The 25,846-nt window shown below is 44.6% G+C and overlaps 1 long non-coding RNA gene across 1 annotated transcript in view; it reads right to left on the bottom strand.

Moving 5' to 3' along the window:
• Positions 1-25,846, bottom strand: part of LOC149873093 (uncharacterized) — a 95,562-nt gene that overhangs the window by 60,791 nt on the left and 8,925 nt on the right. The window contains exon 2 of the long non-coding RNA XR_016439837.1: positions 11,870-12,034. This is a non-coding gene — a long non-coding RNA (uncharacterized LOC149873093). The remainder of the gene's footprint in view (positions 1-11,869; positions 12,035-25,846) is intronic.

Raw genomic sequence — 25,846 nt, forward strand, 5'->3', positions numbered from 1 at the left:
TTTGTGTACAGTACTTGGGACAGTAAGACTGAGGCCTATATGCTCCACTCGGCTATAAATAATAAATAAGAACAGGGCAGGGAAAAGGCCAGATCTTTTATTAATATGAAATACTTAATGCTTTTAATTATTATTCCTCAGTCTTGCTAAAGAAGAGGTCTGTAATGTTTTTGGGCAGAGTGCCAAAGACACCCACATCCTCAACTTGTAAGATGTTGGCGTGCCAGGGGTAGGCAGTGGGGGAGCCATGAGGGGCCCAAACCTTGCTGTGGCAACACAACCCTAGCCCCCTCCCTGTTCTCTGTCCTGAGGTGCACATGCCAAGGAAAATGCCTATGGCATCTGTGCTGAGGGTTGCCTACCCCTGTGCTAGAGTATAGAAACTTGTCTTAAAAAGACAGATTTCTCAGAATGACACAAGCTCTTGGTTTGACAGACCCCTCAATCACAGCAATACAAATCAGAGAGAGAATGTGAATTTCTGAACACAGCAACAGAAGCAGAGCATCACTTTTCTGCTTTAAATGGTAGGAAGGATCAAAAAAAACCCATATGCTCTCTAGCTTCAGAACACTGGTACTGGGATTTTTTCAATGCTGTCTATAACTGGAATAAGAGGTACCTCCATTTTGCTAACAGTATCTTAAATGGTTTGTCAGACTGAATTATGCTGACCCTGCCTTAGGTCATTACACTATCACACAAATTAAAGAGAAGGGAACTGGAAACAGTGACAGAAGAAGTTGCCTGAGTTTCCATATTTCACTTATCTATGTGTAGTATGGTGAAGTTTGAGCAGTCATTATATTTTTCAAATTTATAAACTGTGAGCCACTTGACACATTTATAAAGCCCTTCCTTTCCTCCCTTTCTGCAAAAATGGTAGTTCTAAGAAAGGCAGTTTTAAGAATTTACAAAATACCTTTCATGAACAAGCCTATGAAGTTCACTTCATAAATCTACTGGATACAAAAATCATGGACTAAATATAAACATTGGATTTAGGGCACACTATAACCTGCCTGCCATATGATAAACCCAGGTAACCTGTCTCTATTTTACCAGCCACTTTCTATTACCAGCCAACATCCCCCTCCCCTCCACCTACCTGTCTCGCACCTATTAACTCCCAGCCCCTCTGATCTTCCCTACCATGTATTTGCATTTTTATAGACCTACATTTTAAATGTTGGCTTAAGCTTCTATTCTATTCAGGAGAGTGCACAAACACCAGAAGGCTCTCCCTATGCCTCAAACAGGGTGTTTGTGCCCAAAAGTTTGTAAAGAAGAATTTATTTAACTATTTAGTTGGTCTAATAAAAGAGATCACATTTACCCAAAGAGCCTTGTCTGCCTATGTCCTTAGACCACCATGGCTATAACTAACACTCTACGAATGTGTATTTAAATTAGGCTCAAGAGTATTTATTTATGCAGTAAAGAAAAAATCCATCCCTTGAAGGAAATATTGAAGGAAATTCTGTGGTATGCATTGTGCATAAGTCATGCTAGATGATCATGCTAGTTATCTCCTATATTGTTAAAATCTATGAATCTATTATATAGATTTTACTAAATTATATTCTATTAAATAGATTGTTGTGGCCATGAAATAACATAGATAGGCAGGTGTCACTCCCTCTTTACAATTTCATCTGCCCTCTGTTTTCTGAATGCAACTCCCTGGGCGCATCTATAGGAGATGCTATGGTGCAGTAACAACAAGCTAATACACTGCAGCTCATTACTACAGTATAGTAGCGTCACCATCATGGTTTGTGCCCAGAGATGCTACATTGCTGTAGTAACAAGCTATGAAGCAATAGCTCATTGCTCCTTCACAGTAGCATCTAAAAATAACTATGTGGGTATTGTGTAGTAATGCCAGTTACTGCTCAGTCATTTAGTGCTTGGTTAAGCAAGTACTAAATGACTGCTCAGTAACAACTGTAAAGTCTGCTATTCATGTAGTCTCGGCCCCTGAGACCCAGCCTAATATTCCAAAGGTCTGATTAGTTTAAAACAGTTACCTTAAGAAAAAAATCAACATATGAGAAAAAGATTTCTATGTGTGCCTCCAAAAGTGAGTTTAGCCCCAGTCCCACCTTAGTGTGTTTTCCCCACATCCAACACACACATGGAATGACACCTGCTTGAGGCCCAGTTCAGGCAAGAGATTTTTCTGGACCAGTAACAGTTTATCTTAATAAAAATATATATTTTGAAATCCAGTGCATTGCATTACCATCAGCTTTATGGGGTGTTTTACAATGCTGAGAAGAGGAAATTCCTGACTTCTAGCCATGGAATAGACTCTGATATTGGATTTCCAAGTAATCACAATTATTTATATGTCAATTACAATTATTGACATGCTAGGTTATTCTTGAAATTTGCTTTGATTTTTAAAATTACTTGGCTTTCATTTCAATCCTTTTCTTCAGACAACGCATCACCATCCTTTCTTTGGTATGATTCATACTGATAAAATCTTGGTTGCAAACCATAACATATACCCTGTATTAAGGACATACACACATGCTCAGAAGCTGAAAAAGGTCAATAATCATAAATATCCCAAACATTTTCCACATGAGCAAAATAATCTATCTGATGAACAGCTGCTAGACTAACATAGATTAACAGCTGTATAAGACTAACATCCCAGCAGATCTCAGTAGATAATTTGGAACAAGAAAGGAGTAGTTTCTCCTTGAATTTACAAGAAAAATAATTTTGAGGAAAACTGTTCAAAATCAAGTTTCTCCCTAAATCTACTTTAGTGTTTAGGTGCGTCATTAGGAATTACATTAACACAATACTAGATTCCTTTAGTGTAGATGTAAGAGGTAGGACAAATATCACACATGTACTAAAACCTTCATTTAACTTTCTGTTCAGAAATACTAGCATGGGGCTGAGTATGCTAAGAAGTAAGCACCATATTAAGAACTATTTTTCAGGAATATGATAATAATAGAAAGCAGACTTTTAAATAGCAGCATTGCAAATTGAGATTGTCAGCAGTCCTCTAGGTCCAGTCACAGTTACCTCTGAGCTGGGTTTGCCCTCATAACTTCACAAAATTGATGCAAGCGGCTACCTTGGGTCAGGCCTGGTTTGACTTTATACCGTGGTCTAAAGAAATTTATCAGGAAAGAAAGTCATACCCCTGCTATAGAATTCTATAGAAAAGTTTTTAAAACTGTAGAAAAGATTCACTACTCCATTAAATTATTTGGATTGCAGTGGTATTTCTTTAGAACCCTGTTAGTTCATCTCACTTACGTCCCTAAGGGCGCATCCACATCTTGCCCTATGGCATGCTATGGCAAGGTAGTGATCACACAGGTCTACACATAATTGCCAGTTACGTTGCGATAGTGGCGCACTCCCCGGTTATAGTGCTAAATCTAACTGTGCGCTGCATGCACGGTGTAGTAACTACCTGTACTGTGCTGTGCTTTAGTACTTCCAAAAGGAGGGAGAAGGGAAAGTATCAGGGTTCTGGTGATAGTGTTAGAATTGCACAGCTTGCATCTTGCTTTTGATAAGAAAAGAACACTGCCCAAGGTTCCTCTTTCATCCTCCTTACTCTTTCACATGCTGATTACAGAAACTGGAATTTAACTGCATAGCCTTGGGGAATGAACTGTTGATGAACTCTTGTGGTATTGAGCATGCTTAATTAGCTGTTGCATATTTACCTCTCCGCCACCCCTACTCAAATAACTAATTATACTATACATGCAATGTATGTGATGATGTAGTTACATGTATGTTTGTATGAAACGGAAGTAAGCTGCAAGAACTTCTGTGTCTGCACACGCGCCCAGGAGATTTGAGAAGATAAACGCCATTTGCAAACACAGTCAAGGGTCAGAGTTGATTTGAGCATCTAGCTCTGCTCTGACCTTTGCTTGCAAGCAAATAGACCCTTAAGTGCCGACTGATGTCTGTGTGTCTGTGATCTCTGCGTGCCTCCAGGGAACGAACCACCATTTGTGCAACAATTTGGCAAGCCAGCCAGGAGCCTCCTGGACCACCCCGGGACCCAGTGACAAGATTGTCCCTGCCGCCACGGGGAGTGCGCACCGAGCCGCCTTTTTGGGCTCACCCAGGGGGTTTGAGACGTGAGTCGGGGTACCCAGGAGGTTAAAGGCTACCTGTGTAAAATTCTTGGTTTCTGAGGATGCCAGACACACATTCTGGCATTCCGATCAAGATCTCTAGGATACCTGAGTGAGTATACGAATCCCCTTGCCCAATTTGGTTTCTGGATCTGGGGACACAGAGACTTGCTTGATCTGGTTTTGTTCCGGGGATTCTTTTGGCCCGAAGTTTGGTGTGCGTTGGACACACTTTTGCGGACAGTCTTTGGCTCGGATCTTTTGGTGCATGCTTTCTGGTATTTGGTGTGCGTTGGATGCACTCTTGTGGGCATTAAAATGGGTGCGGGTAGCTCCCGTGTAGAAAACTCAAGTACTCCTCTGGGTTGTGTCTTACAGAACTTTAGCAAATTTACAAAGCAGGCAGATTATGGGGTAAAAGATGAAAAAGGATGATTTAATTAAGTTTTGTCAACTCGAGTGGCCAACATTCGGGGTCCACTGGACCCTGAAAGGATCCTTTGTAGTGAAAGAAGTGATGGCCATCTATGGGGTAATTATGCAGGATGGACACTGAGATCAGTTCCCTTACATAGACTGTTGGTTAGGAGTGACCCAAGATCAGCCACCTTGGATTAAGAAATGCTTAGTAAAATCTCACATAATGGTTGTTAAAGGAAAGACCCGAGGGGGACCGCCTGTACTCCCCGAGTCTAATGAGGGGGGGAGATCCTGAATTAGCCGAGTATCGGGCTTGTTCTCCGGTCACCCTGACAGGTAGCGAGGATGAATCAGACACCTCCCCAGGACCCAGTCATTCTGCACCACCTCTCCCTCCCTCAGGGAAACCACCACCAGCGTATCAAAATATACCTAATGATTCAGAGTGACTGCCTCAGCCAAGTGCCCCATCTGAAACAGGGAATAAGGTCTATAATTTGCGCAATATTGTAAAATCACGGCCGGTACTGAACTGCCTGATGCGAGAGGTTATCGGAGAGGGGGGCGATGCAACTTTTGTCTACACCCCATTTAGTACTTCAGATCTATTCAATTGGAAGAATCAGAGCCCCTCTTTTTGTGAAGACCCTGAAAAGATGAGGGACTTGTTTCGATCCATTGGGCAAACCCATCGACCCACTTGGGCTGATGTCCAGATGATGCTCCAAACCTTCCTGACCCGAGAAGAGGAGAGGATATTAGTACTGGGGACGGCAGAGCACATTGCAGCAGCCAGGGTAGAAGTGGAGGGAACCGCCGGTCGTACCTTGCATGATACCTGCCCTGTTGAGGAACCGGCATGGGATAATCATACTGCAGCAGGAAGAGAGCTGAGTGCACAGTATCTGGGGATTATAGTGGAAGCAATGGAAAGGCAGTGCCCCGGGTTACTAATCTGTCTAAATTGTATGAAGTGAGACAGGGAAAAGAAGAGGATCCCTCAGCCTTCCTCGGGAGGCTGTACGAGGCGTTCCGCAAGTTTTCGGACCTAGATCCAGGAGCCCCAGATAATCAACGCATGGTAAATCTTATGTTTATTGGTCAATCCGCTGCTGATATTCGTAGGAAGCTACAGAAAACTGAGGGAGGTCCCAGGAAACCGATTTCAGAGCTGGTGGAAATCGCATATAAGGTATATGGGAATCGTGAGCAAGCTCAGGAGCGCAAGGAGAATAAAAAGGCTCAGCGACTGATGGCAGCACTGGCGGCTGCTATAACTGGAGGTAACCCTGGAAAGACTGGGATACAGAAAGGGAAAGGAGGAAGAGTGGGAGCAGACGTTTGTGCTTACTGTAGGGAAAAAGGTCACTGGAAGAGGGAATGCCCAAAGTTGAAGGAGAAGAGAGAGGGTGAACCAAGGGGTCACCTCATGCGGGCAGAGGAAAAGGGTGAGGACACAGAATGAAGGGGACAGGGATCTAAGACCACTACCCTTCGCGTTGGAGCCCGAGAAGATCCCATGGTAACTAATAGGGTTGGTGGCAGAGACTTTAAAGCCTTGGTTGATACTGGGGCTACATTTTCAATGATTCCAGAAACCCACTCCTTGCAGGAACTAGCAAACAGCATGTTCTTGTGGAAGGGATTGAGGGAACACAATCCCGACTCCCCATTTGTAAGCCACTCCTCACCAAATTGGGGGACCATTTGCTTGAGCACTCCTTTGTATACTCTCCAAGTTGCCCGGTTGCGCTACTTGGGCAAGACCTACTTACAAAACTGCAAGCTGAGATATTTTTCAGAGATGACCAGCTGGTGGTCCAGTTACCTGTCAAGCAGAGCTCGAACTATCAGATGGCTCTCCTGGAGTAAGTTCTGAAGATCACATGACTGGAGTAGACCCTTCGGTATGGGCTGATGGAACCCCTGCGCGAGCTAAGTCGGTCTCCCCGGTAAGGATCATACTCAAGGATGGGGAGGGGCCCATTCGGGTAAAGCAGTATCCACTCAGCCAAGCGGCCAGGGTTGGACTCAAGCCGTTAATAGAGAAATACAAGAAGTACGGATGGCTAGTGGAAGGGTCCTCACCATATAATACCCCCATTCTTGAAGTGCCGAAGGCAGATGGGGTCTCATATAGACTGGTCCAAGACCTGCGAGCAGTAAATAAGAAGGTTCTTTCAGACCACCCTGTAGTCCCAAACCCACACACGATTTTGACTCAAGTACCGGGGGAAGCCGAAATATTTTCAGTGCTAGATTTGAAAGATGCTTTCTTCTCCATTCCCCTTCACCGAGAGAGTCAAAAATTGTTTGCTTTTGAATGGGAGGACCCAGATACTTTCCATAAAGCTCAGCTCATGTGGACGGTTCTCCCACAAGGATTCATAGCAGCCCCCCATATTTTTGGACTTGCCCTTCAGAAGGACTTGGAGGAGTGGAAGGGATCACACCCCGCAGTGACTCTCCTCCAGTATGTGGATGACCTGCTGGTTGCAAGCCCAAATTTGCAACTCTGCGAGGAAGCCACCAGATCACTGCTAAACACTCTAGGGGAAAAAGGATATAAAGTCTCTAGAGAGAAAGCCCAAATATGTCAGCCTGAAGTTACATTTTTGGGATATAAGCTCTCAAAAGGAGTCAGAGCCCTGAGTGCAGATCTCATACAGGCAATCCAAGGTCTAACCTCACCTAAGTCACCCAAGGAGCTGCAGGCATTCCTAGGGCTAACTGGGTTCTGTCGACTATGGATACCAGAGTATGGTGGGAAGGCTAGACCACTGTATGACTCACTGACTAAGGAGAGTCTCACTAAATGGAAATGGAATAAAGAAATGCAGCATGCCTTTGATCTGCTTAAGGCAGCATTAACCCAGCCCCCTGCCCTGGCCATCCCAAATGATAAAAAGCCATATCGACTGTATGTTCATGAGAATCGAGGGGTTGCATCAGGGGTGCTGACACAACCATCAGGCCCAACTTGGAGACCCATGGGAAATTACTCAAAGGTTCTAGATCCAGTTGCGCTCGGGTGGCCAGCCTGTCTTCGGGCTGTGGCAGCCACAGCAGTGGTTTTCAAAGAAGCCCAGAAGATAGTCGTGGGTGCGGACATGGAAATACACACCCCACATGGAGTTCCCCAGATTCTAGGGACTGAGGGAGGAAAGTTTCTCAACCCCTCCAGACAATCACGGTATGAGATATTTTTGCTCTCTAATCCAGGACTTACTTTCAAACATACTACAGCCTTGAACCCTGCAACCTTGCTGCCGGAGCCAGGGAAACCGACGAATGACTGCCTTGAGGTCCTGAATCAAACCACACAGGTGTGACCTGATCTTGCTGAGGACCCAATTGAAAACCCAGATGCTGAATACTTCGTAGACGGCTCCAGCTCTGTCATCAATGGAAAAAGACGAACAGGATGTGCAGTGGTAACCTTGGATAAGGTAGTATGGAGGGAGAGTCATGATACCTAAGCCATTGCTTCGGGAGGTGCTGCACCAGCTCCATGCAAGTACCCATATGGGAGGCTTGGCTATGGGTGATCTAGTGATCCACCAAGCAGTAGCCCCAGGGCTATATGTAGAAGCTCAGCGTATTGCTACCAGGTGCATCACATGTCAGAAAGTAAACCCCCGAACGAAACCTCCTGTGCCAATGGGAGGTAGACCCTGGGCAGCGTACCCTGGACAAGCACGGCAAATTGATTTTGCCGAGCTCCCATGATCCGGACATCATAGGTTTTTACTTGTCATGGTAGACCAGCTCTCCGGTTGGGTCGAAGCATGGCCCACCAGGACTACCACTGCGGCTACAGTAGTGAAGTATCTGTTGCAGGAGATCATTCCCCGGTATTCTCTGCCCGAATCCATCGAGTCGGATCAAGGACAACACTTTGTGGGAAAGGTAGTTCAAGAAGTCGCACAAGCTCTCAAGATCACTTGGAAACTACACACACCATGTGGACCACAGAGTTCAGGACAAGTGGAATGCATGAATAGGACCTTAAAAACTCTACTCACCAAGATCTGTATTGAAGCACACCTTAAGTGGCCTCAGGCATTGCCGCTAGCTCTTACTTCCATTCGAAACACTCCCCGACGGGGCATCAAATTAACCCCATATGAAATTATGTTTGTCATGCCTCCTCGGGTCTTACCTCCTGGGATGCGAAAAAATGTAACTTTTGAATTAGGTAATAGCAAGCTTCACATGTATGTTATTGCTTTGCAGTCTGTCTTGTCTTCTCTTCACAGGTATGCAGCCTCCTTTCAACGTCTTCCTTTAGACGTTCCGGTACATGAATTCCGCCCGGGAGACTGGGTCTTGGTGCAGCAGTGGAAAAAGGAACCTTTGACTGAGCGGTGGAGTGGCCCTTTCCAGGTACTTTTAACAACCCACACCGCTGTAAAGATTGCCGGCCATGACCGTTGGATACACCATACCCATATGAAATGACATCCACGAGCGTCAGAGGACACCAGCTCCCAGGACGAGCTCACTCCGGAGGCTGAGCCGTCTTCGGAACAAGAAGCCAGCAGGTGGAGCTGTGAACCTACTGGTAATCTCCAAGTATGCCTGAGGCGGCTTAGTCAGAGTCCAGAAAATCAGATAAGGATGTAACAAAGGAAAAGTTTAGGCTGTATTCAATCTCAAGAGAGGGAGGATATGGCGGGAGTCTTAATATGCCTTGTTGTTATCTATGTAGTAAAGGAGGCAGGATTGAGCAGCCCTAGCCGCCACCCTATATCCCTGTTCCCCCCAATTGCTCCCCCAGAAGCAAATTTGTATGTTGACATGATGGAAAGAATTACAGGTACTTTCAATCTCACCAACTGCTGGGCCTGTGGGGGACTCCAAGAGGTCAGAGGACGGTGGCCTTAGAGGGCTTTTCCTTTGGCCCCAAAGTGGTTGGTAAGTAGTAAGGTGGATGTTAAGAGTACTAGTTAAGAATGGGAAGCAGAAAGCATCTTGAGGGGGGAATATTGTTAGAATTGCACAGCTTGCATCTTGCTTTTGATAAGAAAAGAACACTGCCCAAGGTTCCTCTTTCATCCTCCTTACTCTTTCACATGCTGATTACAGAAACTGGAATTTAACTGCATAGCCTTGGGGAATGAACTGTTGATGAACTCTTGTGGTATTGAGCATGCTTAATTAGCTGTTGCATATTTACCTCTCCGCCACCCCTACTCAAATAACTAATTATACTATACATGCAATGTATGTGATGATGTAGTTACATGTATGTTTGTATGAAACGGAAGTAAGCTGCAAGAACTTCTGTGTCTGCACACGCGCCCAGGAGATTTGAGAAGATAAACGCCATTTGCAAACACAGTCAAGGGTCAGAGTTGATTTGAGCATCTAGCTCTGCTCTGACCTTTGCTTGCAAGCAAATAGACCCTTAAGTGCCGACTGATGTCTGTGATCTCTGCGCGCCTCCAGGGAACGAACCGCTGTTTGTGCAACAATTGGATAGTTAGGGTGCATCTACACATCACCATATGGTGATGTTCCTATGGCGCCATGCTTTGAACTTCCTTTTGGCACCGTGCTTTAGTACTCCCCAGTTATAATGCTAAATCTAACTGGGTGGTGTAAAATTTTTTAACAGAAAATGAAATTTTCATATGCTGAGATGAACATACACTATGCCACCTAGCATTCCAGTAATATTGGATAAGACAGTTATGAATGCATATTTCATTTCAGAGTCTACCATGACTTCAGCAGGACAAGATACCATTCATACTACTGATATTTTTATGTAAACAATGCACAGCAATTACATCTGACAACCACCTTTTCCAAACTTAGCACTCCAATGCAGCACAAATAATGGTTTCCTTTTGTGGATAGGTGGGGAAAAGGCCATCCCAATTTGTGTTATTTTAAACTGCAAAAAGCTGGAAAGTTTTCAATAGCAGGGTTTGACGTGTTCAGAGTTGGGTGTGGATAAGAAGATTAAGCCAATTAGACATTCACAAAGATAAAACAAACAAACAAAAAAGAAATAGAAAGTGTGAGGTCAATGAACTCAGCAAGTTAAAGTATCTCTATACCAGCTATTGGGAAGATTGCCTTCAATTGGAAGATTTTGATGGCTATTGCTATATGTTGTAGGCCTAGTTTAATCCTACGATAAATGTTGCTCAAAAATATCCTTTAGAATTCTGAATAGAATGGAATTGGAATCCTCTCTGTTTGCTATTAGTAAGTTTTTGCTTGCACTAATATTTGAGAAATATTGCTCCTCATAAAAATGCCTGCCTCTGCCCTTTTATGCTATAGTTATATATAGAAGCCTAAGAATACTGAAAAACACCTGAAGAGATTCTCAACTGTCAGACATTTACGTAAACCAAACAAACTATGTGTCAAGGCCTCAAAAAAGTTATTTTACACCACATTATTCACACCTTGTTTTCTGGAGTTACATATGCAAGTACAAGTTTGAGACTGAATGTCTCAGCAGTTTGCCAGGGAGCTGCATGGAGGGAAGGAGAAGAGCAACTCAGTGATAGGAACTGGAGAGGCTTTTCTGTCAACTAGTGGTCTGAAGACCAGAAGTTCTGGGCTTCTGTGTGTTTGACTTGTGCCTGTTTTGGAGTAAGTGCTTGATAGGATTTATGCTCACAGCTCTGTGTGGAGTGGTTTGCTTCAAATAGGGCTGGCTTGTTTGCAGGGCTAGGGATGCCCAGGCTAAACAGCCTTACAAAAGGCAGCCCCTTGTTAACAGAGGGAGCAGAGAACTGAAGAGAAGCAATCAGAAAGTTTGCCTGGGAGTTCACTGCAGGAGGAAACCAGGGAATAGGAGGGTGTTAGTGTGGGTATGTGTTTTCTTTCTTTTGCTTTGTTTTCTCCAGAGAAAGTGTTGCCAAGGAATATAGGAGACATACATTGAGATTAGATCAATAGCTCTTACTTATGTGGGGTGTCAGATGTTCATGTTCCTTCCAGAGGGTCATGAACATTTCATTTGTACCCAGTATATGTTGGTATCTGTGTTATTCTCAAAAGACCAAGGAGTTAAACTTATAAAATGATAAAGTTTGTTTGTTCAGCGTGCAGTACCTTGCTTCAGTTCTGCTGTTCCCTCCTACAATCCCCAGGCCAATGCAACAAGTTACACATAACAGTCTTAAAGGTATCCATGCATCTACCCCCTTTACAAGTAACATGTCCCCATATAATATTAAGGGGCATATGTGGATGAAATGGGGGCCCTAAATTGAAGCCGTGGGTTTTTAAAAGCACGGCTTCAATTTAGGGCCAAGTAAACCCCCATGTCATGCACATACCCATGCACTTACCTGCCTCTCTGGAGGCGGGGAAAGGAGGGTGAGCTGTGGGCAGCCAGAGTGGTCTCTGGGCTGCGGTGGGGCTGGTGCTTCCCTCTGTGGCACCTGCCCATAGGCACCCGGTCAGGCGGTTCTGTGGGGCACCGGGTCCCTACGTAGCTCAGACAGGCAGGCAGGCTGCAGGGCAAAAACAAAACAAAAGATCAGGCTCACTGCTTTTTTTTTTCTTGGGTGGAGCCTGCCTTCCTGGGCTGCCGCCCCTCTGCCTGCAGGGCTTCCTGCAGAGCCCCTGAGCTGCACCGAGCCCAGTGCTTCACTCCGCAGATCTAGGGCAGCAAACTAAAACTCCTTGGAGGAGTTTTAATTTGCTCCTCCCCAGAACATTTGAGGTGCATTATGCCATATAATTTGCTACAGTGGCTGGGATTACTGTGCAATACACCGCTGATCCATGCAAACACAAAAACCTAAAGTGGTGCAAAAGCATTTAGCCCATTTTAAAGTGTTGTGTACATATGTCCCTCATTTCATCTTCTCACAGCCAGCATTGGAAGTTTAGTCAACCCATAGTTAAAACACATTTTAACAGGTCTCTATTAGTCTTTGTATTGGCTTTTAGCTCTAAGTGATCTCAGTTTTGCTGCCTTCTCAATCCTTATTCATTCAGTTCTTGTTTGTTTTACTCGTTCAGATGTCTCTACTTCTGTTTCATTTTCAAGCTCTGTTTTTTCTTGTTGCTTTGATGTTAGCTCTCTTTCCTTTGGTGAATGTCATGATGATGCTTGTTTTCTCCCCTTTATGAGCTGCAAGTGTCATCTGTCCCTGCCTAAGACCTGTTCTTCCGGTCACTACTCGATAGGATCTAGGGGCTACTTGATGGGAAATTAGTGCCTTTTGTTTCCATGTTCATTCATCTGAAATAAGCACCATATCTTTGTTGTGCAGTAGTGGCAATCCTCTGGAAGCCTTGTCATAGTTACCATTTTTGATTGACTTTTTGTCAGTTTTTAAAAAATGTTTTCATGTCTTGCTTTTCATTCTCATGATCATCATCCACATGATTTGGGAGCCTGGTTTTGAGTTTCTTGTTAAACAGCTTTTCTGCTGGGGCAATCCATGTTTCATGGATGTTGCCCTGTAATTTAAGAGTGAGAGGTAAACATCGGTGTGTGAATCTGTAGTGTTTTTCAACAATGTCTTCATTATTTGTACTTCATTTTCCACTAGACCATTGGATTGTGGGTATCTAGGACTTGAAGTGTTATGATGGAATCCATATTTGTTTGCAAATTTTTTAAACTCAAAACAGTTGAATTGAGGTCCATTGTCTCTTTCCATGATTTGAGGAATCCCATGTCTAGCAAAAATCGATTTGATGTGACTTATGACATGGCTTGCTGTTGTGCTTCCAAGCAACTCAGTATCATGATAGTGAGAATAATAATCCAGCACTAATATATATTTTTTTCTTGTGTGTATAAATAATTCAATGCCCACTTAAAATCATAGGGAGGTTATACATACACTTTTCTGTCCTGCAATGCACTGGAGATCTGCTGCTTTGGAGCAGACTCTATTAATAGAATCTGCTTTGCATGCAAGCTGAGGCAAACTGTTCTGTGCCTCATGCCATTGTATAAGTGGTGAAACTTGCGTTAAGGTGCAGAAAATGGCGGTGGTACGCTTTTGAACTAAAGCACTTCCAATGTGTTTTAGTTCAAAAGAACACTGCTGTCATTTTCTCAGTGCTGATATGCATTTTGTTACTTATACAACTACAAGCATCGCAGCACTTGCATGTATAAAAATACCCATAGAATTTAGGAAGTTTGGGTTGGAAGGGACCTTAGGAGGTCATCTAGTCCAGCCGCCTGCCCATAGCAGGACCATCCCCAACTAGATCATCCCAGCCAAACCTTTGTCTATCTGGATTTTGAAAACTTCCAAGGATGGAGTTTCTACCACCTCTTAACCTTTTCCAGTGTTTTACAGTCCTAGTGAGAAAATTCTTCCTAATATCTAACCTAAACTTCCCTTGCTGCAACTTGAGACCATTGCTCCTTGTTCTGTCATCTCCCACCACAGGGAACAGTCTAGCTCCATCCTTTTTCAACCCCCTGCTTCAGGTAGTTGAAGGCTGCTATTAAGTCCCCTCTCAGTCTCCTCTTCTCTAGACTAAATAGCCCCAGTTTCCTCAGTCTTTCCTCATAAGTCATGTCTCCTAATCACCTCACCATTTTTGCTGCCCTGTGCTGGACTGTCTCCAATTTGTCCATGTCTTTTCTGTAGTGGGGGGCCCAAAGCTTGATACCATGGAGCTATGGGCTCCTCCATAACCATCATGGGCTCTTTTCTTTGTGGTCATCTGTACTGCAAGCAGGTTGTACAAGCCTTTACAGCACCTTGTATGGTTTTTTTTTTTTTATGTTGGGACAAGATACAGAACCCCTTGCTCTCCTTTTGCATTTTTCAATGCACAGATGCCCCTCATGTACTCTACTTAACATGTCTTTCTTTAGCACTGCTGGAACAACAATTTATGAGCCTTTGAACAAAATACCATCCAGTACTGACAGCTATTCCTTGAGCTAGGAGCAGGGGCTAGGTATATGTTTTCCAGGCCAAATAGCACAAATACCTGTTATCACTTTTTGCAATGTGTGTCCTGAGCAGTATCTTTTGCAATTAGTGCCAGCATTTTATCTGTGGAAGGAATCACTCTTTTAATAAGATTAACATGTACTATGTCTGCATCTGGAATTCTATCATTTTCCATTGTGTCATATGCTGTGGACAATGTATTTGCAATAAGTAGATGTTTTTCTAGTGTGTACTGTATGTTTAGATGATACATTTGCAAAGAAAAGTTTCTGTAATTTGGGTGGCATTTCTGATAAACCTTTCTTTGGTATAGTTACCAAATGTTTACAATCACTTTCAGCTATCACAGGTTTCCAGTAGATTAATATATGACATTTCTTAAAGCCATATATGAGAGCTAAATTTTCTTTCTCAATTTGTGCATATAGACACTCTGACTTAGAAAGTGCCCAAGATACATATCTACTGGTCTCTACCTATCCCCATGTTTTTGAAGCAAACCTGCTCCAATGCCTTCTTTAGAAGCATTTGTTGACAATTTAATGGGTCTCTCAAGGTCATTGTATTTTAGTGCCAGAGATTTCATTATTTTTTCCTTCAAGGTTTTGAATTCAGCTTCATGTGCATGTTCCTGCATCCACTGAGCATGCTTTTGTAGGAGTTATCTAAGGTGTTTGGTCTGCTCTGCTAAGTTAGGTAGTGTGAGTGGGCCAGCTTACCCGCTACTCTTCATACTGTTGGAATCACCGGGACCTCTACCTCATCCACTCTCCTTCTTATATGCAACATCTTTGATGTTAAGTTATTCTTCAGGAGTATAGATGGTATCTCTACTGAAGATCATATGGATGAGGTCAGTCTTCCTCAGGGCTCTACCAGCCCTATACCTTGCCCCTTTCCTCTCAGGTGACAAGACATCTCTTTCTGTTGGTACTGAGTGCGACTTGCCAGGTCTTGGATTCTCTCCGGCCCGGTTGGCTGTGGGCTTCAGGAAAGTTTGGGACCATGCCCTCTAGGCAGGTCACTTCTCCTCAAATGTCTCTACCCTGCTTGTGGTAGTCTTCCTTCTCTCTGGGATCAGTGGGTTCTGGGGAGTGTGTCCTCTCAGCACACTGGGGAAGTGCCACCTGTCTGGGACCCTGCCAGGTGAGTTCCCTCCTGGAGTTTCCCCAGCAGCCTGGCTTCCCCAAGCCTTGCTGGCTAAGTTCCCTCCCCCAGAGCTCCCTCAGAGCACTGGGGCAGGGCCACTTTCTCAGCCTCTGCTGCATGAGTCCCAAACCTCCCAGCAGCTTCTCTCAGTATGCCAGGCAACTTGGTGCTCCTGGATCTGGACAGGTAAGTTGTTTTTTTTTTTTTTCTCATAGCTTGCTGCCAGTGGGCTGGAATGGTACTGCTTATCCAAGCCCTGCCAGGTGCATTTTCCCTCAGCTGGTAAAAAGTTACATTAGTCCCTTGGTGTCCAGGTTGATTGTCCAATCCTCAGAAAAATAAACAACCTCTTGCACTGTGCAAATGAGGAATTCTTCCTTTTCCTTGTTGCATAGAGAATGCACCTGCTCTTTCTTGTGTGTTTCAAACTCTCGCAAAGTGATTGAATCTTTTGCATTTGTTGCAGCACTTTCCAAATGCAGGGCATTGCATCTGTTTGTGGTAACTCCCCCCTCCCCCCCCAGCATCTGCAGCTGACCATTGTTTCATCAAGTAATTCCCTTTGGCCTCCACTTGCTTGCTTCATAGTGAGGTCCTTCTTTCTATATTGTTTGTGTGCTACTTTATATTTTTTCAGTCTTGTAATTCTGTCTAGATCAGCTTATTCTTTTTTCCTTTAGCTTCTGCAGACTGGTATTTGTTATCTCGGCCACTTGGCACATTCTAACTACCTTTTCCAAATTAAGCTCAGGCTCCTCCAGCAGTCTTTTTCTCAGGCTTGTTGTCAGTGCAGTACAGAGTAGGGCTGCATTGCCCGCTGGCCCTGAGCCTGACTGGACTGCACCGTGGGGGCTTGAGTGCAGTTAATTTAGTCATGCCACAGAGTTTCCCAATTCTTTCCTGCCATGATTTGATGTTGGATGGTACTTTATTCAGGAGGTGTTCAGTTCCACTGAAGCCTGCCTTTGATAATCCAGGATTGGCCCTTCTTCTTGGGGCTTCTACCTTCCCTACACACCAACCATGCACCACCCTGATGTCACAGCATCGTTCTCACCCTTGGGTCTCACCAGGCACCTTCTTTCCTTTTCTTCAGACTTATAGGCTTGTGGTCTCTTTGAGTCAGTCTCCCCTGTATGATGGTCACGTGGGCCTCAACAGTCCCCTGTTGGAGCGTTATGAATGAAGATGAAACCAAAGAAAACACAGGACATTCAGTTCAAACTAAGGCAAGTTTCTTAGTGTTTGGGCTTAGAAGCTTACAGATAGAGTCTTTCTGCTGCCATACACTAGAGCCCAGGGAAAGTAGAGGCTCTTCCTCCTCACTGGGCCAGTTCACTCTGGACCTAAGGAATAACAAAAGAAAAACCATGGCTGGGCTTGTCTCCCAGTGGTACGGAAGCCCCAGCCTTGGATGCTTCTGTGCTGGCCCAGCGTCTTCCAGCCTGGTCTGAGCACCTCTGGATATGGACCTTTCCTTGGCTCTAACTGGCTCTGTAGGCCTGGGGATAAGAACGTGGTGTTCATCTCATGCACCTCTCCTTGTCCTTGACCTGTCACTGGTTCTTCCCCCTTTGATCCTGGGTTTAGCTGGCTGCCCTCCAGCAAACCCCAGTAAAACTGAAACAAAAAAAATAAAGAGGAATAAAAAGAACAGGATTTTACTGGGCACAGCTGCCTCTCCCATGGCTGGCTTGTCCCCCCTGGTGAGGCTTTCCACTGGCTCCTGCTGCTTTCCCTGCCATGGGCTCAAAGCTGGTGCCTCCTGGTGTCCTTGAGCCCCTCTGAGGAGCTGCTTGTTTGCAGCTTGAAGTTCAGTTTCCCCCAAACCCTTACACTAAACTTCCTGAAACATGGCAGGCTTTTTCGCCTTACCAAGAGCCACCACCCCTGCAGTTTTGACCCCCCTGTGTTGTAACATATAGACGTGACATGAGTTTTGCTTTCAAGAATTCAGTGTACAGTTCCCCCAAAACCCCTGCACTGATCTTCTTGAAACTTAGAAGGCTTTGTGGCCTCACTGGGGGCCACCACCTCTGTTGTTTTCACTCTCCTGTGTTGTAACACATATATGTGACATGAGTTTGGCTTTCAAGAATTAGGGGTACAGGTCCCCCCAGCCCCCTACACTGATCATCTTGAAACTTAGCAGACTTCATGCTCCAAGCAGGAGCTATAATCTCTGCAGGTTTAATCTAAATTGGACAAAAAACAACAAACTTACAGATATTTCATTCATCCCCTATTATACCCTATGGCCGGATCTCTGAGGCTGCTCTGAAGCTTCGGAGCTGCTTTGGCTGGATCAAAGCAGAAAGCATGTCCAGAGCTCCAGATCTGATCCCTGGCATCTTAAGTGGCTGGATCCAAAGCCAAATCAGATCGCTGCCAACTTGCACAGGCCCAATAACTAGTAGGGTGGAAGTGCTTCACTTTAGGAAGGCTAACTTCAGTGTGCTTAGGAATCTAGTCAATGATGCAATGCAGGATAAGAGTATTGGTGAGATGGGAGTACAGGAAAGGTGGTTGTTTCTAAAGGAAGCAATCCTTTGGGCACAGAAGGAGACTATCCAAGTATGAGGGAAAAGGGGGAAAGAAACCAAAAAACTTCCTTGGCTCAACATGGAAATCCAGGGGAGACTAGGGGCAAAAAAGAAGGCATATAGGCAGTGGAAGCAGGGGGAACATACCAAGGAGGAGTATACCTACTTGGCCCGCAGTTGCAGGGAGGCAGTTAGAAAAGCCAAAGCAACTACAGAGCTGAGGCTGGCAACACAAGTTAAAAAGAACAAAAAGTCGTTTTTTAGGTATGTAGAGAGTAAAAGGAAGGTGCGGTGCAGCATAGGACCCCTACTGAATAAGCAGGAGCAATTAGTGACATACAGGGGGGGACAAAGCTGAGCTATTTAATGAGTTTTTTTCCTCGGTGTTCCTGAAGTCTCCTAATGGGTTCTTAGGTGGGCATCAGAGGAACACCAGCCTACAAACTGTAAACACTGACTTGATCTCACCAAGTTACTTGGATGGACTGTATGTGTTTAAGTCAGCAGGCCCGGATGAACTGCATCTGAGAGTACTGAAGGAATTGAATGGTGTCATAGCAGAACCACTGGCATGGCTGTTTGAGCATCCATGGTGCTTGGGTCAGGTCCCAGAGGACTGGAAAAGGGCCAATATGGTCCTTATTTTCAAGAAGGGGAAGAAGAAGGATCCGAGTAATTATAGGGTAGTCAGTCTCACCTCCATCCTTGGAAAAGTCTTTGAAAATATTATTAAAGATCATATTTGTGGGAGTCCAGAGCAAAAAATAATGCAGCAAAGAAACTAGCATGGATTCTGTAGCAGGATGGAGTCCCAGGGTCGCCATGCGCTCCCCTAGGGACTGCCTTCAGTACCGTGCCAAGCGTTCTCTAAGCACTCTCAGAATCTCACCCACCACATCTTTGATGTTATGTATTTATTGTAGGGAGGCTGCCCTTTGTTCCCTTGGCTATGGTTTTCCTGCTATGTGCCGGACCTGCCTCAGTCTCCCTGGCACTTGGGCGCTCTACAACCCTGCCTCACTCTGCGCCCTGTTGATGCTCTGTCCCTTCAGAGTCTCATCTTGCTTAGGCTCTCTGGAGCCCTGCCTCGCACTGCACCTCATGGTGCTCAATGTCCGTCTCTGCCCCTCTCTCTCGGGCTTCTCACTGCCCACTCTCTGGGGCTTCTCGCTGCCCACTCTCTGGGGTTTCTCACTTACCCCAAGCCTCACTAGCGCTCAGGTTCTCCATGACCTTGTTTGTTCTGCCTTCCGGGGTACTTGGGGTCAGCCCACTTCCTCTGGGCTTCTCAGCAGCGGTCCCACTCGCTGGGGCTGGGGTCCACACCCTGAAGTGGTTCCCATATGAGGCCACCTCCATCCCCTTATAGCCTTGCCTGAACCTCCGGTGTAACAACAACCAAAACATAAGCCCCTTGGCTATAACACAAATCTATGCCTCATGGCTAAAACATCCTCCGAACCACACCACAGGTGTTCCGTCTCTCACCTATGTCACTAGCTGCTTGCACATCCAGGCCTTTGCCTTTTCACACATTCAGGGCCAAGCTCCTTCCTCTGGCTGCAGGCTGCCTTCCCCCTCTGGGCTTTGGCCTTTGATTTATGTTTGAGCTAGACCCTTCCCCTTCCATTCAGCTGATCAGGTGTGTGTCCTTAACTCCCTCCAGTTGCCCCTAGCAACTGGCACCTGAGCCATTACTCTGGTTTTCCAAGTAGCAGGCACCATAGTGCCCGGCTACAGATTCATAGCAGGTAGATCATGCCTGAATAATCTGGTTTTGTTTTTTGACAGGGTCACAAATTTCTTAGACAGAGAAGTAGAGGTGGATGTCATTTTCTCAGATTTTAGCAAGGCCTTCAATATGGCATCTCATCTTATTCTCATAAATAAATTAAGAGGCTGTGACATAGATATTTACATAGTCAGGTGGGTTAGTGGTTGCACCCAGACAGTGCTAGTAGACAGGTGAGTACCAACCTGGAAGGGTAGTGGGGTCCCACAGGGTTCGGGCCTTTGACCTGTACTCTTCAATATCTTCATCAGTAACTTGGATGTGAGTGTGAATTGTATTCTGTCCAAGTTTGTGGATTGTACTAAACTGTGGGGTGAATTGCACACTATGGAGGGTAGGGAACAATTGCAGGCAGACCTGGAGAGGTTGGATAAGTAGGCAGAACACAATAAGATGCAGTACAACAAGGACAAGTGCAGAATGCTGTACCTAGGGTGCAACAATATCCAGCACACCTACTGGCTGGGAAGTGACTGTCTCAGTAGCACAGAAGCAGAAAGGGATCTTGGAGTCATAGCAGACTCCAAAATGAACATGAGTTGGTAGTGTGACAAAATCATCAGCAAATCTAACTGCACTTTATCATGCATCAGCAGATGTATGACAAATAGAACCAACAAGGTGATACTTACCCTCTGTGAGGCATTGGTCAGACCATAGCTGGAGTACTGTATCCAGTTTTGGCTGCTGTATTTCAAGAAAGATGTTGATAGACTCAAGAGGGTCCTGAGGAGAGCCACTCATATGGTTAGGGGCTTACAGAACAAGCCCTATGAGAAGAGACTGGGGGATCTGGACCTCTTCAGCCTCTGCAAGAGAAGGGAGAGAGGTGATATTGTAGCCACCTACAAATTCATTAGGGGGACGCAGCAAGGGATCAGAGATGCTCAGTTCACCAGGGCACCTCTTAGGGTAACAAGAAACAATGGTTACAAGCTGACAGAGTGCAGCTTTAGGGTAGATATCAGGAAAAACTTCTTCATGGTAATGGTGGCCAAAATTTGGGATAAGCTTCCAAGGGAGGTGGTGCTCTTTCCTGCCTAGGCACAGGGTTGGACTCAATGATCTGTTGAGGTCCCTTCCAACCCTAGCATCAATGAACCACACTTGTGGCATCTCTGGGGTGGACAAATGTAACTGTACCCATACCATGGTTCTTTCCAGCCTTATCCGGCTAGACAGATGTGTACTTCACATCCATGCCACTTAAAATACCTGTCTTAGCTTCCTCTAGCATACCCCAAAGTTGAGGTTCTTCACAAATATGGTGGTCGTCTGGCTGCCAGCCTTCCCTATAGCAGGAATGTTCTCATTGTCTTGCTGCCACATCTTGGCTCCCTCTCTGTTAGCTCCAGTTCTGCTGGTCTTACTGCATGTTCTCTGTTGTTGGATGGGGTACAGTCAGTCATCTCTGGTGGTCACTTCTTCTCAAGTCAGCAAGTTTCCACTATGACCCCTACAAACTCTCCACATTGCAGAATTTTCACTGCTGTGGGTGGCCAGTGATGTTTACTGCCCACTTTTGGGGTCTTCAATTTTTTTCCTGGGGAACCTTCTCAGATTGCAGTCCACTACCTGCTCTTCTAAGGCTTTCTCTGGAAACTGTGTGCTCTTCCCCAGAGCATCAGGCAGCTTTATCTTTAAGACAGTGAGGTTCTTCTCTGCAAGCTCTCACTGGCTTTCCTTCAGCTTGTTCTCTACTTCTTGAAGCTGGGCCTTCAGCAACCCAACCACTCCTGCCCGAGCCTTATTTTTCTGGCATCTCTCCATGAACTTCTGGACTCTGGCCTGAAGATAGGTATTAGACCCTCTGGTTTAATGCGCCTTTCTCCTTCTGCATCTCCTCAGCCAAAGCTACCACCTCCACCTCTTGCCACTCACAGCTGTGGTATTCAGCCTCTACGTGCTCTGCTAGTTTCTGCTCTCCTCCTGAGAGACCTCAAATTGGGAAATGAAGACTCAGTTTCTTTCTCAGTTCTTCAAGCTGTAGCTTATTAATCATTTGCAGCTTTCCCAGATTTAATTCTAGGCTTTCTAGCAAGAGTGGTCCCAGTACCTTTTTTGCTCTTTCCGCAGTATGCTGCTTTTGGGATTGCTGTTGTTGCAGTTTCTCAAAATGGAATGATCATGGAGTAGGTCTTCAAGGAGTGCATATGTAAGCACTCAGAGGAGAAGAAGGTGATTAGGAATAGGCAGCATGGATTCACCAACAGCAAGTCATACCTGACCAACCTGATTATGTTCTATGATGACTGACTCTATGGATGCAGGGAAAGACTTTAGCAAGGCTACGGATATGGTCTGCCACAAAATTCTTGCAAGCAAGCTAAGGAAGTATGGGTTGGATGAATGGACCATAAACTGAATAATAAACTGGCTGGACTCAATCATTGGGGTGAAAGGGTAATAATCAATGCCTTGATGTCTAATTGGTAGCCAGTAGCAAGTGGAATGTCCCAAGGATTGGTCCTGGGGGCAATTTTGTTCAATAATCTTCATCAGTGATGTGGGAAATGGGATGTAGTGCACCCTCAGTAAGCTTGCAAATGATACCAAGCTGGAGGGAGTAGTTGATTCACTGGAGGGTAGGGCTAAGATTCAGATACCTAGACAATTTGGATGATTGGACCAAAAGAAATCTCATTGATCTCAATAAGGACAAGTGAAAAGTCCTGCACTTAAGATGGAACAATCTGATGCACCGGTACAGATTGGGGGCCAATTAGCCAAGCAGCAGCTCTGCTGAAAAGGCTTTTGGGGTTACAGTGGACAACAAGCTGAATATGAGCCAACAGTGTGCCCTTGTTACCAAGAAGGCTAATGGCATACTGGGCTGCATTGGTTGGAGTGTTGCCAGCAGATCAAGTGTTGCCAGCAGATTCTTCTCTATTCAGCATTGGTGAGGCCACATCTGGAGTACTGTATCTAATTTTGGGCCTTCCACTACAGAAAGGATGTAGACAAAGCAGAGGACAATGAAAATTGTTAGAGGGCTGGAGAACATGACTTCCAAGGAGAGGCTGAAGGAACTGGGTTTATTTAGTCTGTAGAAGAGAAGAGAAGACTGAGGGGAGGTTTAATAATAACCTTCAACTACTTGAAGAGTGATTATAAAGAAGATGGATTTAGACTGTTCTCAGTGGTGGCAGATACAGAACAAGGAAAAATGGTCTCAAGTTGCAAGAGGAAGGTTAGGTTAGTGCGACAGAGCTCCTGGGGAGAGCAAGAGCCGAGGAATAGCTCTGCTTGGGAGGTAGCACACAGCTACAGCTGTGTTGCTATAGAAATTGACTAATGAAATGAATTAGCAGGCACCTGAGGGTAGCTCAGGGGAGTCACCTGACTCGAAGGGGCCAGAGTCCTGAGAGGAATATAAGACAGCCCCAGAGGCCAGTCAGGCAATCTGGTGATGGAAGCCATTAGAGATGGAAACGTCTTTGAGAAGGGTGAGTACTGGAGCCCAGACTGCAGAGACAACTCCAGCAATAGTCCTGAGTGAAGGGAAACTAGGAACCTGCATTGGAAGTAGGTTCAGCACCCTGGGCACTTTCAATTTTGGCAGTTGTTTTTATGTGGAGCCCATCACCAAGGGGTGAAGGGAATCCCATGTGGAACATTCTTTTGAACCAAGGCTGGTGCTTATATTTGGGGATTTCATTCTGATAGTGCCTGCTGAGGGTGCACTGAATACACCCAGAAGGGTGATCCTATATAGCCTGTGAGAGGCAAGTGCCATTAGTGTCTGAGAGGCATAGACTGAGGGCCAGTGGACCCACAGCCCAAGGGCTGGACTTGGACTTTGGGACCAGAAAGCCTAGGGCCCAGAATAGGCAGAGATAGGGGCCAGTGAGAAAGGCCAGGAAGGCTCAGCACCCCAAGAGGAAACAAAGATAACAGCCTTTAAGGGCCAGACCAGAAGTTGGGAACTCCATAGCTTGGTTTGGTCAGTGGACCAGAGCTAGAGGTCCCAGCAAGAGCAAAAAGGGCGGAGGCCGAGAAGACCAACATCTGAACAATGTCAGGGTCACCCTAAGACCCACAGGCAGCCTCCCACCTTTCAAAGTAATAACAACAAACATGTGGTGGGTGAGTAAAGGAGGTGATGGTTCTCTATGGTTGGAGCTCAGGAAGGGATTGTGTGGCTACCCCTGGAGCATGGTCCTGTCAGTTAAATATTAGGAAAAACTGTCTTACTAGAAGTGTAGTCAAACATTGGAACAGGTTACCAAAGAACTTATGGAATCTCCTTGGAAGTTTTTAAGACCCAGCTAGACAAAACTTTGGCTGGGATGATCTAGTTGGGGCTGGTCCTGCCTTGAGCAGGGGGATGGACTAGATGACCTCCTGAGGCCCCTTCTAACACTAATTTTCTATGATTTTGTGATTTCATTCTGATTCTATTATTTCATTTTCTTTGAATTCTGTGATTCTAGGTATGGGTGATGCTGCTTCAGTCAGGGTGACTTTCAGAGGTCTAGATGACTTTCAGAGGTCCCTTCCATCTCTATTTTTCTATGATTTTAGAATAGTAATAATCAATGCATCTTTAATGGGTTAAATATTTGCAGCTTCCACAATAATGAATGAATCAGTTAACTCATGCAGCAAAGAATAGGTTATGACAATTCTTATATGAGCAGAACAAACAACTTTCAGAATTTAACTTTTGTAAGTTGTAAGAGAAAGGGAAAAATTCCATTTCCCCTATAAAGTATATATTAAATCTTTCTTGATTTTTTTATGTAAATGCAGGGGTTTTTTCCATTTCTCTAGCTAAGACTTTCCATCACATATGCATGCCAGCAGCACTTCATGAGATGAATTAGACAAAAAAACCCTACATTGATAAGCTTTTTAATAAGAATAGAATTGAAGAAGTGAAAGAATACCAACTAATTATCGATCTCTTTACCTGCAGCAGTCTTTCATGCATGCCAAGTGTGTATTTTTATGAAGGCATAGCCCTCTCTTGAGTTTAAAATAAACTCTGTCCTTCAAACTAAAAGAATGTAGTCCTGTGAATTTTAATGGAATTGAAATGAGTTTCATATCTATCAGTAATTTAACATTTTTTAATTCCTTTCTTTTTCCCTTTCTTTCTTTCTTTTAGGTGGAACTAGTCTTACTATGAGGCTTTTTGAGAAGACAGTATAATATACACACATGCATGTGAAAGCAGTTATTACCAGCCATGATACACTACATGAACTCCAAAGAATAATAAAAAATACTTTTCACATAGTGTGATCACAACAAAAGAAAAACAGCCAAATGCCATAAATTCAGTGATGCCAAATAAGCTGAATGCAGTAAGTGTTTTGTATTACACAGATTAAGTTATGATCCTTGATTGGCCCAAGAATCAAGAAGCTGTATCAGAGAACTGTGATGACCTAACTTCCTAATTTAGCATCCTCTCAGATTAATAAAAAGAAGTTCAGTAATAAGAGGATTTGAGTGAAATGAATAACCATAATCCTAAAGTGAAATTAAACTTAGAACTCCCCTGTCATGAGAGACCCACTCAACTTCAATAATTGTGCAGTGGAAAAATCCAGGAGATTATAGGAACAAACTATGTCAAAGATTTTAATTCACCTTTTTATGAGAAAGGCTCGATATACCATATACTTTGACATATAACATTTCTCTAGTAATTGTTGATGGAAAGAGATTGTTTTAAGTGAGCTGGTGTGCTAAAAAAATACACCCAACTCCTTCTGCTCCCTGTGCTCTCTCTCCCCCTAAAACCTGATGTATCTAATTTCATATGGGAAGGTGAAATGCTTCACATAGCCCATCCTGGTACTTCTAACCTGCACCATTACTATGACACCTGGCACTAGTAAAATTAGATAAGGCAATAGGTCATCAGCAAGACTGAATTCTTGTCTGTGATTGGAA

Source organism: Crocodylus siamensis, chromosome 1, assembly GCF_052110815.1.
Source record: "Crocodylus siamensis isolate JL-2025a chromosome 1, ASM5211081v1, whole genome shotgun sequence".
NCBI lineage: Eukaryota > Metazoa > Chordata > Crocodylia > Crocodylidae > Crocodylus > Crocodylus siamensis.